Raw genomic sequence first — 17,400 nt, 5'->3', positions numbered from 1 at the left:
CACACCCTTCAATAAATTCTGTAGGAAGCAGTTCATTTGCCTGTCACAGAAAGGGAGTTAATTCAAGCACTGTCAGAATACAGTCAGCTTAAAATTGCTCTACCCAAACAAAATTTAGGATTCTGTTTATTTGTGGGGATGCTGTGGAAATACATTGCTGAGTGGTCACAGAAAGTTGTGTGGGTGTGATGCATGCTTAGAGACAAGCTGCATTAAACGTGGAGGTTTTCATCAATAGGTTAAAAAAAACCCAGTAAGAATGATCATAATACATGAGTCTATAGTGCCTGATTCTTCTTTGAATTTCTCAAATCTCTAATTTTTACTTTGAGAGAAGAATACTCCTGATCTTCAGTAGAGTTGACAGGCTAGGAAGGGTCCATTCTGTATCCACACAGAGGTAATGCTATCTCTGCTTCTGCCTCAAGTGACTTGTATTTCAGTGTTAAATCCTGGTTTACTTGGGTTTGTACAAACTGTACAGACTGCTTGCTGTGAATGTTTTTCCCCAGAGCTCTACAGTCCTTCTACAAACATTACGGCCTACAAGAGGCTTCCTTTTGCAACTAGAACTTTCAGTCTAGCTTCCATGTTTTTTGGAAAGTTGCCTATGATTAAGTAGATTTGTCACCTAGTGGATTACTTTTTAACTAGTGAAGTAAAAAAAAAGTGTAGCTGTTAAATTCAGTAAGGCTTGGTTTGCTGATGAAAAATGAATGTAGCAAGTAAAATTAGATGGAATAGGGGGAGAGGGAAGAGGTAGGCTGGTTGAAGTGCAATGCTGAAGCAAAGAGGTGAATTTCCATTGGAGCAGTTGAGTTAAAATCTGTTAAATCTGTCTGGCTTTTTAGAATCTGTAAAGGATTCTAATCTTTGTTAGCTTACTTTACAAGCATAGAGGTGTGTGTGGTGTGGCTGCTGAAGAGTAATGTCCAAGCTTTGCTAGGACACCCTTTGACATACAGACCTGTTTGGAGCAAAAAGAAAAACAACCCAGTGGAAAAAAGGCTGCAGCATGTCACAGATGCTGAAAGTGACGAAGTGACCCAGTGGGAAAAGACAAGAAAATGTTAGTTGGCGTCACTCTTTGAGGCATGAAGAGCTCAACAACTGCAAGTGCTGCCACTTTCTTATCAAGAGCTGCAGCCATTGATGTATTCTCGCCATCTTTATCTTGCTTTATATGAAAGTGTGAGGTATCACTTCTAATTTAACAAAAGTATAGAGAAAGACAGAAACCCCAAAGCACATCCTTCCATGTGAAATCCTGCACTCCAACATCAGTACTTTCATTCTAGCTCTGTGCTGCCACTTTTGTTTCCAATGTTTTATTCATTAACAAAAACCACAAGCCTGCCTACGAGGGGGTCTGACAGAAATATGCCTTTTTTTTACTTTAATAGAAAATACCTAGCTCCCTTGAGCCTATTGTGTTTAGATTTTTTTGAGACATATATACTACTTTATGGAGAATAAAAGAAGATGAAAAATTCATCTCTTCTCATGATAGTCTCCCTCTTGACTTAGTAAAAGCAGTTGGTTTCAAGTGCCTGTTGAATGCAGACTATTTTGTGACTCTGTGAAGACTGTCTTGTTAGAATCCTGATCTGCTATTCAGGTACTTATGTAGTAAATATTTCCTTGGCACTTCATGCATCCTGTTCTTTCAGTTCTGAGGACATGCAAGAACTGGCAGAACTGAACATCTTGGTTTTAGGGTTTTAGGTTACGTTCCTTTCAGACCCAAGCCTGCTATATTTGATTTGGTTGAGCTCTCCATGGGGCCATGTTGAGTTTCTCTCCAGCTGTGGAATGACTTACCTGCAGCTACATGGATAATAGTAAAAACTGTGATGCAGTTTATGAGTGCACAGGAGATAATGAGATAAGGGAAGACAGCCAACCAACATAAATTTGCTAGGGAGAAAATTGTGTCAAACTGATTACTTTGCTTCCTTGACAGATGAATTAGATTAGTGCATAAGGGAGGCAAGGGATAGAAGTGATACAAATAGAAGTGTATAAGGTTCTGAAGGATGTTCTTTTGAGCCTAATATGTGCAGTGTTTTGGTTTTTTAAATGGGATCTTCTTTAAATTACTATATTGCAGGAGCAAAAATTATTAACAATGGTTCTGTGGAGCACTTAATAGGGATTTGAGATCACTTGGAAAAGCATTTGAAGTAGGCTTCCATACTATACTAGCTTGTCATGGCTGGGTTTGTCAATGGCACCCATTATTTAGATTTTAGTACATGGAGTAGAGTTTACTTACGAGGTGTGCAGGTGAGGTCAGTCTGGGAGTAGACAGAATGTGCAGCTCAGAGGGTTGATATGAAGCTGTTTGTCACTGGGGTAAGCAAAGTGTGTGTGTTGGCTTGACCTGACTCACCCTGTGTTTATTTGTTATACCAAAGGAGCTCAGTCAGTGTGTGTAACCTAATTATGCTGAGTTTACGGCACTGGATGGCCTCTTCCAACACTCACAGCACAGCTTGTGGTACTTTTTTATCCTTTAGAAAACTGTAGCACTGAAACCTAGAACTGGAAAGGAAGTCTTTGTTTACTTATAGCAGTTTCTTTATTCTGCCACAGGGAGAAAAATGTGTGAGTAAGGAAGAGTGACCATATTTTTAAGAGCTTTTGTAGAATAAGATATGAAATATGGAAATGATTGTTGTCTTGGGATGGTGTCAGGGAGTCCGTCATACTGCTTTGTTTTAAATTCCCTGTGATAGAAAGGGGTGTTGTGTGCCATGCTCTTGTATACACAATGCTCTTCTCATAGTTGTCAGGTTATCATGAAAGATTCATTTCATGGCTCCCTTAGAGGTAAACACTAATATTTCACACTGGGTCAGTAATTTTTGCTCGCAGTAGATTAATGCCTAAAACTCCCTTGTCTGACATGTTCCCATCTGTGATGCCATAGTTTCTTATGGAGAGGAAGCATAGTGAGGCCAAAAAAAAAAATCTCTATTTAGGTTATCTCTGTGGGGATGCTGTTCTCTGTCTCTGTGATCCCTGCTGCTGTTTTCCTGACTTCTTGGGGTATGGCTTTTTCCTTGGTATCCTAGAAAATGTTTTTCTAGTAAAACTACAAATTGAGAAGGTACACCTTAGCAGCAGAAAGTGGTGCACCAGTGTTGTAATTGGAATAGCAGGAGTGCTGTGAAGGTTTCATGCCCCATCTTCTGTCCCAAAGGGAGGGGAATATTGGAAGAGCCATTGCTGATAAGTGATAGCCTCTGAAAGGCAAACCTTAGGCAGTCCCTTGGAAAGATTTCCAAGTCCCAGGAATTGAAACAAACTGGAGGCATGGTAAACCTAGTTTTAGCGCTTTCCCTTGTTTGATTTTCATTTCAGGAAGTTGCCTGGGAGAAATCTCAAAAGCACATTCCTGTAGGTGCAAGAATAACTGTTCAAAGTGCTGGGAGATGAAACTGATGTGCAGCAATTTTTATAAGTGAGGAAATAATAGTGCAGAAGTGGGCTACCACCTGCCTGTGTTGCAGTGAGAGTATAGTAGAAGTGCTGTTAACTCTTTGGTATTGTTAAAAGGTCACCTTAGGAGAAGACAGAGAAGTAAAATCAAACTACAGAAAGAAATGTACGATGAAATTGTGAAGGAATATATGGATGTATAAGAGAAGAAGCCTTTGCTTTGATTGTTGATTTCAACTACTGTTGCAATTAAATCTTAGTATTGAGTGTTTATTTGCCTAATTATTTCACGTGTCTTTGTTTGCCAGCATGTTGTTAGGTTTCACTCTGTTTATTGCATTGTGTTTGTCGTAAAAATAAACAAGAAAATAAGAGTAGTTATCCTCATTCTGTACGCTGCTTACTGTCTTAAAAGAAACACAAAGTGAGAGAAAAGGGGTAGCAACTGAAAAGTCTTCTTTTCTCTCTTGTGAGGAGCAATGTCTGTCCCCAGGTTCTTTGCATCCAGAAACAGCCAAGCACAGTGTAAGTCATTTAGGTGAGGCTATACACTTTCACAGATGCACTGCAGAAGAAAGGACTTGCATTAAATAACTACTCAGTGATTTATGTAAATGACATTACAGTGCATTTGATAGACAATTACTCGCTCTCTTTTTGTTCTCTTCTTAATGTTTTTTCCTCCAGCAAGGAAGTCTGTTTCTTTAGTGTGAGTACTGTGTGTATGCATAGGTGAATCCAAGGGAAAAATGTGAATAAACTCCATTCAGTAGTTGTGCTTTTACTAAGTGGATGCTCAAGCTCTCTTCTGGGATGAATTTAGTTGGAAAGCAGTGTCCACTATAGTAATTTGAGTATCATTCTAGGAAAATTCTTTTCAGAGAACTGCAGCTTCAATCATAATTTGTTTTCTGTTCCCTTGGTTATTACTAGGGGTAGGGGCAAGTGTAGTGGTGAGACATAACGTGTGAGTTTGGATAACATAATGGATTTCGTTGAAAATGCTACCACTTCTGAATAGTTTTTGTTATTGAAACAAAACACGTGGCAGTTCTAGAATATTGGAATATGAATCCCAATATTACCAGGTAGATTGTGCCTGGGCCAGTCTGACCCTTGCTGCTGGGCCAAAGGCAGCAACTGTGGTGTATCACCCCAGAGATACCTTTAGCTTGCTGGAGATTGCAGCTGGGCACTGAAACAAGTCCAGGCTTGGTAGGAACTCCGTTTACCTCAGGAGGGAAGGCTTCAGGCGATGGTGAGGAGGAAAAGGAGACGGATTCTGCCGGAGGGTTATATCCAGAGCTTTATTCCATGGTCACAGAGGTCTGAATCACAGGCAACAGCTCCAACAGAATAACGAGCACATGGTCTGATTACTTTTTTAAGCTCCCGGGGGAGGGGGAGGGAAGGGGCAGGTGAGCTACCAACCAGGTGGGAGGGGCAGGGTCTCGGGGGAGGATGACACCCAGACAGGCCAATGACCTCTGGGCATAGGGGCATCTTTTGAACTTGACCAACCACATGATGACCTTCCTGGAATGTTAAGCCTGATTGACAGGACTCACTCAGCAAGGGGGCGAGGGGGAAGGGAGAGAGGTATAGGCATACCTGGGAAGGGACCCGGAAGTTTATAACAGGCTATTACAACTCACTGCAACACTAGATTGTATGGTGCTGTGCATGAAAGTAGCATTGCAAGCTAGAATAGTAAACAGTGTTAAAAAAAGACAACAAGCCAACTAAGCCCTGAAAAGCAGAAGAGTTAATCAAGAAAATCCACATTACATCTGATCCACACAAGGAGTGTCTCTTGTCCTTAGTTTATTATTTTCCCTAGAATAATTAGTTCTATTGTAACCAAAATTGAAATGTATTTACTTTCCTGTGTGATAAGAGAAGCAGGAAAATGTCATCTTGCAAATTAATTTGTAAGCCATGATACATCATTCTCCTTTGCGGTGATTGCGCTGCTGACCAGATGTCAGTTTACTTGAGCACACAGTTTTTCATCTTGATCCGGCGCTTGTGTGAGTTGGATTTATTCTTTGTGAAGCAGCTGTATCAGTGGCTGGGGCCTGTGCAGTGGGCAAGGGCTCCCTTCCCTCGGGAGGGAGCAGCTGCTCCCTGCTTGCAGTGCCTCCCGCCTGGGCGCTGGTACAGGCGGCCCCGCGCGGGGGCTGGTGGCGCAAAGCCCGGCAGAGCCGCCTGACTGCCGCAGGGATGTTTACTGACCCAGGGCTGGCAGCACCTTGGAGGCACGGCAGCTTGCCTCCTGTCTCTAGGGTCTTACAAGGGCACCACTTGGAAACTAAGATGCTGGCACTGAACTTCAGGAATTCCAGGTAGGATGAGACCTAAATGAATCCTAGCTGCTTTTAATTCTTTGTATGATAGTTTGCCCCCACAGACTAAAATTTAATTTCATGACTAGCACGTGTGAAGTTGTACCTCTTGTTTTCAGACTTGCTGCTATAGGAGAAGTTGAACCAAAGCTGTGATTGATCAAAGGTTTAGTCACAGTCTAGTGATATTTTTGAATAAAATGAGTAATGTACCACTGCATGATTTTCTGTGTTTAGGATGTTGGCTTTAGAGAAATAAGTTAAAAGTAGGTAGTTGACATTTATGATCCCAGCTAGAAGAAAACAATTGATTTTAGTTTGTCACATGGGTAGTTTTCAAAATACAACTAATATGAGCCCTGAGTGCAGTAGTTTTGCTGTGAAGCAAACTTGTTATCAAGTTATGTTACATGTGTTCTAAGAAATCTAATAAGTTGGAGAAAATAATATTAAGGTAGTATTTTCCCTGTCTCTTGAGTGCTATAGGCTTCATTTTTCCCCTTTGAATAAGAGAAACTCACTTTTGGGGGGATTTCTAGCTGTCCTATTTAATCTTGTAATACGCTGCAAACTGGTGTTGAGAAATCATTTATTCATTGTGAAATACAGCTTTTATTGCCAAACAGAGCTAGAACATGAGTAATGAAGAGAAAAACAAAAATAGTTTTAAAAGTAGTTATGGTAAATAGTAAATAAACCAACCTCTTTATCAGCAATCAAAAATGAGCAAAATAAGTATGGGTTTTCTAAAATGTTGCAGCTTTTTCCCTTTATGAGAGACACCAGCTTTAATATACAAAAATATCTATGCCCACTTTGATCATTTAATACGTGTGCCATTGAAAAAAAAATTCACTGGAGAACTGGAGGAATCCATTCATTTGAGTAATTAATATTGCTTTTAAAGTCTGCAGTTTCAGTCTGCTTTGTAGATTTGTGTTTTTTCTTGTTAAGTGTTTATTTTGTGGGGGTGTGTTGTCTTTCCCCTCTTTGGTTTTTTCCTGTTTAATCCTTTATCTGACACATTCGCTGCTGGAGATGGAAACCTTGTAGCTCTGATGGGCTACTTTTAAATCCAAACAGCTAAGTCCTGCCTTGGATCTGTCCCAGGCTTTCTCTGCAAGGCAGTGTTCTGGGAGCAGCAGTCTCTTGTGTTACTGAGGAGCTAGAGCTGTTTTTTGTAAGGAAAGGTCCACAATCAGCTCTTTTGTCTTTGCTCCATGTGAGGCTCCTGAGAAGTGTTTCCATGTGCAGTCTGGTGGAGCTGGATCCAAAACCACCCTGGGAGTCCGGGATGTTAATGTAGCTCTGCCTGCAGTCCTCAGGAAGACTGAAGATGAGACTGAGAACGGTTGAATTGCTTTTATCTGCAATTTGTGACTGTAATTCCCAGAGGATCTTCTGGCACCCAACAGCGGTCAGGGAAAGGAGGAGCAGAAGAGAGGGAAGGTGAGGAGAAAAGACAATACTTTTCTCCCATTGTTACAATACTTGTTTAGTTACACAAAGCATAGCAATCTTTACTGGTTTTCCCACTGGTGGTGCCTCTTATGAGGAGCAGCTGAGGGAAGGGGGGACTGTTTAGCCTGGAGAAAAAGAGGCCTGAAGAGGATCTTACTGCTCTCTGCAACTACCTGAGAGGAAGTGCTAGTGAGGTGGGTGTCAGTCTTCTATGCCAAGTAATGGGATGAGAAGAAATCACAGAATCATTAGGGTTGGAAAGGACCTCTGGAGATCATCCAGTCCAACCCTCCTACCAAGGCAGGGTCACTTGTATGTAGCAGGTGACACAGGAGCACATCCAGGTGGATTTGAAATGTCATCAGAGAAGTAGACTCCACAACCTCTGTGGGCAGCCTGTTCTAGGGCTATGCCACGCTCAGGCTGAAGAAATTCTTCCTCCATTTGAGGTGGAACTTCTTGTGTTTTAGTTTTTGGCCATTGCTCCACATCCTGTCACTGAGCAGAGAGTCTGGTACCATTCTTTGGGCGCCCATCTTTGTGGGCAGTAATGAGATGCCCTTCAATCTTCTCTTCACCGGACTAAACAGGTCCAGCTTCCACAGTCCCTCCTCATATGAGAGGTGATCCAGATCCCTCATAGTCTTTGTGTCCTTCCTCTGTACCCTCTCCAGTAGCTTCTTGTCTTTCTTGTCCTAAGGAGCCCAGAATTGAACATGGCACGCCAGATGTGGCCTCACCAGGGCTGAGCAGAGGGGCAGGACTGCCTCCCCCATCTGTCTGATGCACCCCAGGATCCCATTGACCCAGCCATCAAATGAGTGGATATTAAGAAAAAGTTCTTCACAGAAGGGATTATCAAGTACGGAAAGAGACTGCCCAGAGAAGGGGCTGCTCCAGTCATCATATTTAAAAGATGTGCAGATGAGGCAGTTGGGTACATAGTTTAGTGGTGGACTTGGCAATGCTGGGTTAGACGTTTGACTTGATGATCTTAAGGGTCTTTTCCAGCCTAAGTAGTCCTTTGGATCTGTACTGTATGGTATGCAGAACTTGATTCCAGTGGAGCTCAGTTGATGCCTTTGGAGCATCCTAATTTCAGGCAGTAGATAACATGTATGCAAGTATTTCTGCTGCTTTTCCATTAATCTCTGGATTGAATTGCTAATTATAAGGTCTTGGGCTGTTTTATTTTGTTTTGCACTTAGAAATACTATGAACATGCAGCTTAAAACATTGGGGTTATTGACCCTTTCTCACTTCCTTTTGCTTCAAAAATAAACAAGCATTTGTGCCCAGCCTTTAATGCTGATTTAAATGCAGATATGCTGCTGGTTTTGTTACAATCTTTCTGCTTCGATGGTAGCAGAGAGAGGAATTTTATTACATCAGCCAAACATGTGCTGGTAGGATAATTTTGTTGTTTTTCTTATCCGTGTTGTTAGAAACAAGGGTGGCTCTATGGAGACAAATTTTACAGGTAATGGGCTTCTACTTACTGCTCCTTCATATGCAAATTTCCTAAAGGCAGAAGAAATGTTTTCTTTTTGGTGTATAAATGGCTGGGTTACATGGCTACAGGAAGTTTTTGCTTTAGATTTCTGTTGAGAAGAAAACTCACTACCACCAACACCACAAATGGGGACCGTGCTCCCTTTAAAAAAGTTCGGTGGCTTTTTTACCTAAATGTGAGAACCGTGCTTAGGGTCACTATTGTCATTACTGAACATGTCCTGTTTGGTGCTTCTTTGCTTCCTGCATGGCCTTACAGTGAGGGTATACAGGCTCTCTCCTGTTCCAGTTTCCCTGGTTTCCTTCCCCATCTTCCCCACCGCTCCCTCCCACTCCCCATTACTTCGAAAGGTGAATAGACCAAAGCATCTTCCCCGTTCCTGATGGTGGCTCATTGTTCCACTATTGGTTCGAATGCAATAACTTTCCTAGGAAGGCTTTTTTACTTTGCTTGTTTACTGTGAATGCCAGTGCCACTCTCCAGAGCAGTGTTATTATTCCTGTGCATTTGTTGATGTCTGCATTCCAATGAAGCACACGCTTGTCTCCTCAGATCCCAGATTATTTTGCATTTTTGTTTGTTTTTCTGTGTGTCCCCTACCCTCTCATCCTCTCACCCCTTTTTTGTTTTTTAGGGGCTTCTTAGCAGAATTTTCTCTCCTGAATTCATGGTTTAGTCATTGTCATGCAGTTTGGGACTTCAACCTAAAATTTCAGTTCTGCTATATGTCCAATGGGCTCTAACTAGTATCCTGTTTGTCCAATTAATGCAAATCAGTTTATTTAGGCCTTTTGAAAACAAAACAACTCAAACACAAGAAAACCAGCATTCAAAGATGCTCAAGTTGTTTTTCCATGGAACACATCAAGAATTCAATTAGAAGTTGCTCTCCAAGATATTGAGGAAGCAAATAGTCTCTTTTATTTTAGTTTGAGTTTCTTAACCAGTTGTTACATATCTTTGTTGTATTCTGTGTATTTTTTCTGATGCTGCATAGGTTAGTTGGTTCATAAGCTTCTGATAAAATGTTCCAATTGATTCCTCCATTTCAGGTAATTTTGTTGAGCTCCAAATGTTTCTAAGATGTTACAACTCTGCCAGCATATGTTCAAAATTAAAATGATGTTTCAGTATTTACTTTTCCTCGATGTGTTTTTCAGCTACAGATGTTTATAGCAGTATTGAGGTTTACAGGATAATATGAGTTTGCTTTCCACTGTCTTGTCAACCAGCAGGTGCAAATGGGGGTCATTCCTACCTCAAATGTCCAGTTACACAGTTCCAGATTAACATTAATCTGACAAATTATAGGTTCCAAAACGAATCTGCTGGGTTTATAATGTATGCATACTGGTTACACTGAAGAACAGAATTTCTGTTCCCTCAGTCCAAAACCTGTTAACTTACTAGGCATCATTTTTCTATAAATAAGCGTTTCAAAAATACATGTTGGTGAGCAATGTCTCTATTTTTGTCATGTTTTGTGTCTGCTTCAGCCAAGTTGGACTTTGCTTCTGCCTGTCAGGATTTTTGTGTTACACATATTTTTGTCTCCTCGGTTAGCATATTCTTCTGGTAAAAAATGTCCTTTGCATTCCTTGAGTAGAGGAGGAATTGTATGTCCAGAGCTAGTTCAGACTTTGTGGCACTCGGAGCTGGATTGCCAGCTTTGAGACCACATGGGAACAGGTTAGAGGAGTGGAGAAAATGTCTCAGTGGTATGATTGCTCAAGCAGGGGCAAATGGTTTCTTGGAGCCTGGATGTCTATGAATGAACGACCTGAAGGTGCTAATGCAGGTGTCTCCTTTCTAACATAATACCTGCATAGAGCCCTATACTTTGATCTTCGCTGTAACTGATGATTAGGGGTAATGAAACATGGCAAGATTGATTTATTTTCTGGAATGACCATTTCTCATCTCGTAAAGCAGAAAGGTTTCTGTTACACATGAAGAGTTTGTTTGATCCTCAGCCCTGCAATCGCAATATATTTCTGCCATGAACAAATTATTGAAAACCTTTTTCTGGTGTAAATATTGTCTTTTTTCTCCAACCTAAGCAGATACCATGGAGCAATTTTGAGGTACGGAATTTTCCACCTTTTTTGATGGCTAGCAAACCTACACTGGTTTTCTGGAGATCAGATATGTGTTTATATGCAGATGAGGTGGTTTAAGACTTTGCATTGAAATTCAGAGATGAAGGTGTGTAGAATGCAGCAATCAAATATGGATTTCAGGTAGCCTTAGGATTTGTTGGAAGGTATTTCTTGGTCTTGTGAAGACATGAAGGACGATCTGTTACAGATACCTCAAAGATGAGGTTTTCTGCTCTTCCTAGCTGGATACAATATTCATTGCATGCTATTTGGCTTCTGAAAAGTGAAAATTACTCATTCAGTTCCAGTGATGTTTTTCAAAAGCTGCTTTTAAACAAGTGGTGGATTTAGCTATTCAAATGTTTACAACAGCAGATTTACCTTTTGGTTCTCAGGATTGTGTGTGATAGTTTGAGACAAAATAAGAATTCATCTTTCATTTTAATTGAAAAAGATGTAAAGTGTAGAAAGGCAGACACCTTAAATCAACATGTCTCCAGTTTAAATAGCCTGTATTTGAGCTTTCTGGCAGTTTGTTTTTTCAGCTTTTTCAATTCTTTAGCTTGGTTATCAGTTTATTACTGAGCTGAGAAAATGGAAGTCCTTAAGTCTTAAGGGCTTCCTTAAAGAAAAACAGGACTGAGAATTGGGTTCATGGTGATGACAGATCATAATGAGTGCTAAATAAAGATGTAGGAAGTGGAATTGTCATCATCCAGCCAAAAATCACCTTCTAGATGCAGTGTGGACAGATTTGTTCCATGTAGGAAAAGGTGGCACACATTTGCTTCCTAGTGCACTGTCTCGTCTTTACTCTCTGTAAAAATAACTCGTAGTTCCCCTCTGTTTCATCAAGGTTTGAGTTCTGTACACCATCTCCAGATGTCTGTGGGCAATGATTGCAATCACATCCTTTGCCTCCATGTGTGAATGGGTAGTCCTTCATGCCAGGTAGCTCTTGTCCTGTGCTATTGCTCTGAACAATGATGTTGAAGCAGGCTCTTCAGTCCCAAGGGCATTCTGGATTGTGGGACTGCACTCCTGGTATCGAAGTTGTCTCTGCTTTTCTTGCACGGAGATAGCAATGAAGAAAAGTGATGCAACTTCAGCTGCAGTTTGGAGAAGTCCTACACACTATTTTCAGCTGGAGTAGGTAGGATTTAATACTTTGGATTACAGGCTTTTGTTTTGGAGATGGCAGAAGTGTTTGTAGCCTCGAAATAATTTGTTATAGCAGTGCAAGTAATTTTGGGAAATGTGGTTATTAAAGCACTAGAAAACACAGTGACAGTTGTCTTCTAGATACAAGCTTTACATGGTCACTCAGGAAAAAAATAGCCTATTTGCAGAAGTCAAAAGCAGTGCTTTATTTTCTTATTTGGAAAAAATGAAGTGCAAAAAGTTGATAGAACTAAAGGTCATTTTCATTTAAGTTATCAGTAAGTAAGAAAATGTGCATTATTAGTCTTTAGCAAGACTGCTCTCCTCCATCCCAGCAGCATAGGTCAAAAGTATCGCTGTTATTTAATTGTTGTCCTTTTACACTGAATATAAAACATTAACCTTCAAGAGGGTACAAACCACAGGAAATCTACTCTATCAGCACTTGCTATTATGTGTCATTATCATGAATAATTTGTGGGAAATCGAATAAGACTGATAGTCCATGTTTTATAGCTTTATCTTTCTCAATAAACAGTTACTAAAGTTCTTCATATTTGTTGAAGCATTAGGAATTTTTGTTTTTGCAGAGATTTCAAGGCATTAAGGTCAGATTGAGTATAAGAATAGCATTTCTAATATTGCAAATAACAGAGAAATTTTATCTTTAGCTGTCATCTGACTGGAGTTCAGAGAACAGGAAAAACATGTCCTGAATAAGGATAGCAAGGCTTTTTTGTTTATTTCTTAGAGGTATTAAAGCAAAAAATAGCTGCATTGAGTTCTCAGATTTGGATACTACCCTGTGAACTGAGCCACTTCTGTAAACAGCTCTTCAACCTATGGAAACAGACCAGTATTAGTTCTTTTTTCATCTAAAGAAGCCAAGATTGTTTTTAGGTGGTAACATAAGGTTGCTCAAGAAATTTTGAATTTTTTCAGTGCAAAGGAGGGAAAAAGCCAAACCATACACACAAAAGTCATGACTTTGAAATAGTAGTGTGACTTTGCAAATCCTTGCCTGCACACCTTCCTTAACTTCCTTAATGATACTTAGCAATATTTAAAAGGTGGAGTGGGAGTTGGTGGTGTTTTCATGTTGGGGAGGTTTCTTAATGAAATAGTTCCTGTTTCAGCCAGATGACTGGATACTTAACTGGAAATCATAGTATGGGAATAAGCACTTTTATTACTGGGGCAGAATATGAGATTTACTTCAGGCTCTCTTCTACCAGGCAACATTCCCCAAAGGCATGCGTGCCAGTTCAGTCTGTCAGGGAAAGCTCATGGCATCCTTTTCAGCAACACAGCTTGCTTGTGCATGATTTTCTTTGTGTGTGAGTAGTTGTTTTGTGTTTGGTGGCAGGGCTGGTGGGGGGGAAGGGAATGGGAGGAAGTAGTTGTGTTCCTTGCTTCCCCTCCTACTGATGTTTTTGTCTACAAAGAGAATTTTTTATTCCTGCTCAGTTCTAAGCAAAAATGGATGTGTATCTAGCCAGTAACAGCTCTTTATTGTTCGCTTTGAGGGCCAGACAATGTTCTTTTGAATAGTGCATATTGATGATCATCCTCAGAATGTTAGTACTCACTGCATGGGTAGGGAACCTGAAATTCAGGGAAGAAGTAACAGACCTAGTGGGGAGGGAACTAGCAGGTGTGGAATTTGCTGATCCTGATGGACTTCTGAGACTGATTATAGGAAGAAGACTTAAATTTAATTTTCCTGAGATAGTTGGGGTGGAAGTGTGTACTAGTGTCCCATTATAGTCTGCAAAGAGAGAAGTTGATTCCTGTTTTGCTGCAAAGTTGCTGATGTAATAACAATATAGTGCCTGGAGAAACAGGCACTTGTGACTGTAATTACTAAGCAGTTAATTACCTAGCTGCTTATTTAAATAACATCCTTTTGGAGCTAGATGCAGAGCTTGGATTTATAATAGCTGTTGTGAAAATGAGTGTGTCTCATGCAGCTTCTGTCTACTTTTTTTTCTTCACAAATGTTTTGATAGCTGTAGTAGTATTACCCTCACATTATCATACCCTAACTCGTGCTAATGATTATGTGTGTGTGTTGTGTTTTTCTTGTAGTGTCTGTCTTTGAGCTTTGTAAGTTGTTGTTATTTTCTGTAATGTAATTTCTTATTCTCTTTTTCAACAGCTTCCACTAACAATAGAAAACACTTTAAAATATTTTGAAGGGTAGAAATTAGCTCTTACACTAACTCCTGTGAAACTTCTGGAGAATCTCATGGGTTCATCTTGTGAGATTCCCATATAAATTTAACAGGAAAGTTAAGAACCTTGGTGAATGGCTTTATATTAGAGCTGCTCAAATGGATCAGCCTTGCTTATGCTCATGGGGAAATGTGCAGCCATCTGACAGCCTGTGGGAAAAAACAAAGGGCAGTTTTTAAAGTGAGTATGCTTATGCTATGCTTTCACTGCTTGCTCAATTTTTCCTCACATAGAGATTCTTCTGCTTCTACCACTAAGAGAAAACTGTAATGTGTATTACAAGAGCAGTAGTTTTATTGTACATGTTTGTAATCTACTCATCAAGTGTTTTATTTTAGTCTTGGTCCATACAGAACATGATACTCTGCAACTGCCATTAATTCACATTTTTAGCTCTAGTAGCTAAAATGGGTACAATAGGCTGAAATGCTTCAACCCTCCTGATAAACTACATGCCTGTCGCGGTGGGTTGCGTCATAGAACTTCCACTTGTTTAGTTTGCTTTTTCAGGAAAACTTCTTCCTCAGTTTAAAAAAGCCAAACACCCAACAGCTGGAATGTCCAACTTACAGGTTCCCTATGAGGAGTGTGCCTGTTTGGACCTGCTGGGGGAAGTAACTCATCGGGGCTATGTAGTAAAGAATGTGGGGCAGCAGTGGGATGTACGTGCCAGAAGAGACTCCTGTGCTGAGAACAGGTTTCTGTCCTTGCCACTTCCACAAAACTCTTGAGGTTTTTGGAGCTGCCCTCCAATTGCACCTGAGTGTACTGGGTGTTTAGCTCTGAGATCACAAGCTGAGAGGAGAAGAATATCGCTTGTTGTCTCTAATGGACACAACGCAAGCAAGCAGAAAGATTGAAGCATTGCAAGAGTGAAGGATTAGCTGCTCTCCAAAGCATCTTCAAATAGATACCATATTATTAGACATGATCAATTTTAGCATAGGAGAAGATGTGTGTTCGTTGTATGGATATTGAGGCTGTTGCAGTGCCTGTGCTGTGGGGCATATCTGTGAAAGGAAGTTGTGATGCATTCTGATCCCTGAGGAAATGCACTGCTGGGTGTGCAGAGCAGCCTTTCAGTCCAGGTTGTAGGAGCCAAGGTGTAGCATCATGCTCAGAGGGATGAAGTAACAAAATAGCAACCAGCTGCTCATGAAGCATCTGTTGAGAGAGGCAGGAGGCTCACTGGGGACTGTAGGAAGTGAGTGTACAGTTTAAGACTCTACTGTAATGCATGTGCAGAGCCAGGCCAAATTCAAGCTCTACAATCATTTACAAGACTGGTGTTCCCTAACTTTTGAATTTGCTTGTCTTAATTACTGTGCAGGGTGCTTGATTGTCATGTGCTATAAACAAGCAGTTGTGAGCAGGTGAAGTAGCTGTTTTACTGAAAATACTGCAATCTTTTCATTTTTGACATTAAAGGATCTGCCAGGTCTTAATGCTGAATTCAAGTCTCATGTGATGGTTGCAACTGACTGAGGATTGTGAAGATGCTTTCACTTAGAATAGGAACACGCTTTTTTCTAGATACTTTTTGCTTATAGTAAAAAGTTTAGGTATACTGCTTTCTCTTCTGCAGGCCTAATTCTAAACAAAGAAAAGATCAGTCAAAATATTTGTACAGGACAAATAATAATACAACACTGTTCTTTCTCTGTTCTCTTTCACATGTCTAAGATTTGGGCCTAATGCTGGAGATCCCAGAGCTGACAGCCCTCTTCCCATAGATAATCTGTGCTGTGATAATCAGAGAAAATATCACTGGATTTGGACAGGCAGAAATAAATCACAGAAATTCTTTCAGCTTCTATGTACAATATATTTCAGATTACGTTGCTTGGAGCCCACACTAGCATTTTTTCTAATAAGAGAGAAACACAGTACGAGTTTCTCTAAACTCTGGAATAATTCCAGATGTAGTATCTGCTTTGGAATTTGGTTACTTCTGGGAAAAAAAAGAAGAGGTATTTAATTGGGATGACATCATCTTCCCTCCCCTCCCCGTGGTGGGGAATAGATGGGAGGGACCATGATTGTGTTGAGGAAGTGAGGACTATTGTAATTGTTTTCTTTGTTTGTCATCCCTTGGAGTTAACTGCCACGGTGGAGTTAAATAGACCAAAGCTGCAAATGCTATTCCAGTAGGGTCCTTTACACTGGGAAAATAGTGTGTAACATTTCTTTGGACTTCTCTGACTATACAAAACTTGTCAGATCTATAATTACAAGTGTGTGGCTGAACCAGTGTAAATTTCTGGTTTAGATGAGTGCTTAGGCTGAATAAAGCAATAGAATTTAAAAGAAAAATTGGCTGCATGAGCAAAGTCCACAGCAGTCATGAATTTGATGACAATATGAATTTTGGGTGGGTGTATAAGTTCTCAGCATTTTGTGAATCATAAAAAGAAATTTAAAATATTGTCTTTAAAAGATTTTATTAAAAGTGAGATGCAGACTTTTTTCCTGCTGCTTAGGCAGTGAAGGTTTGGGTCTTTGAGCTCAGGTGTGGTATTCTGCTATTTAACCTGTTACAGCAAGAGAAGCATCCTCAAACTGAGGAGTTTTGGAAAAGCTATGGGTTTCTGGAGGAAACTGTGTTTTGTTTTTAGCTGCATGATTAATACTGATTTGAAGTGTTACCTGTGTTATTTCTTAGGGATGACATACTAAAAGACAACACTCATTTCTATCTAATTTTTCCCCAGTTGTGAAAAGCCAGTGCACATTTCTGGCATGGACTTACAGTTGCTGGCTTGTAACTTAGATTAGCTTTTTTGCTGACTTCTCATTTCATGAATTACAAAAATAATGGTACTAAAATGTTCATTAGCCTTAGTTCCTAATGTTTTACTATGTTTTAGTAAAATACTCTATTAATACATTTTATGAACATGTTCCAGAGAGGTATCTTTTTCTTGTGTTAGAGAGAGAAGATTTTTCTTTTATTAATGTTTCTTATTGGTAGTTAATTGCCTTCACTTTTACAAGCATAGCTCCAGTTTGTTATTTATGTTGTTTTCCTGGCTTTAGCATCCAGCTGCAGTCTTTCATCACAACTTAATCTTTGGGTTGGAGTTCTCCAGTAGTGTCTACTTTCTCTTTGTTACTCTAATTACAGCACCTTTGGAATCACCAC

At 40.1% G+C, this 17,400-nt stretch overlaps 1 protein-coding gene across 1 annotated transcript in view; it reads left to right on the top strand.

The window, feature by feature from the left end:
- The window catches only part of WDFY3 (WD repeat and FYVE domain containing 3), a 152,750-nt gene that overhangs the window by 32,253 nt on the left and 103,097 nt on the right, over positions 1-17,400 (top strand). The window lies entirely within an intron of this gene.

Source organism: Ammospiza caudacuta, chromosome 4, assembly GCF_027887145.1.
Source record: "Ammospiza caudacuta isolate bAmmCau1 chromosome 4, bAmmCau1.pri, whole genome shotgun sequence".
Classification (NCBI taxonomy): Eukaryota; Metazoa; Chordata; class Aves; order Passeriformes; family Passerellidae; genus Ammospiza; species Ammospiza caudacuta.
This window is presented reverse-complemented; position numbering and strand designations above follow the sequence as displayed.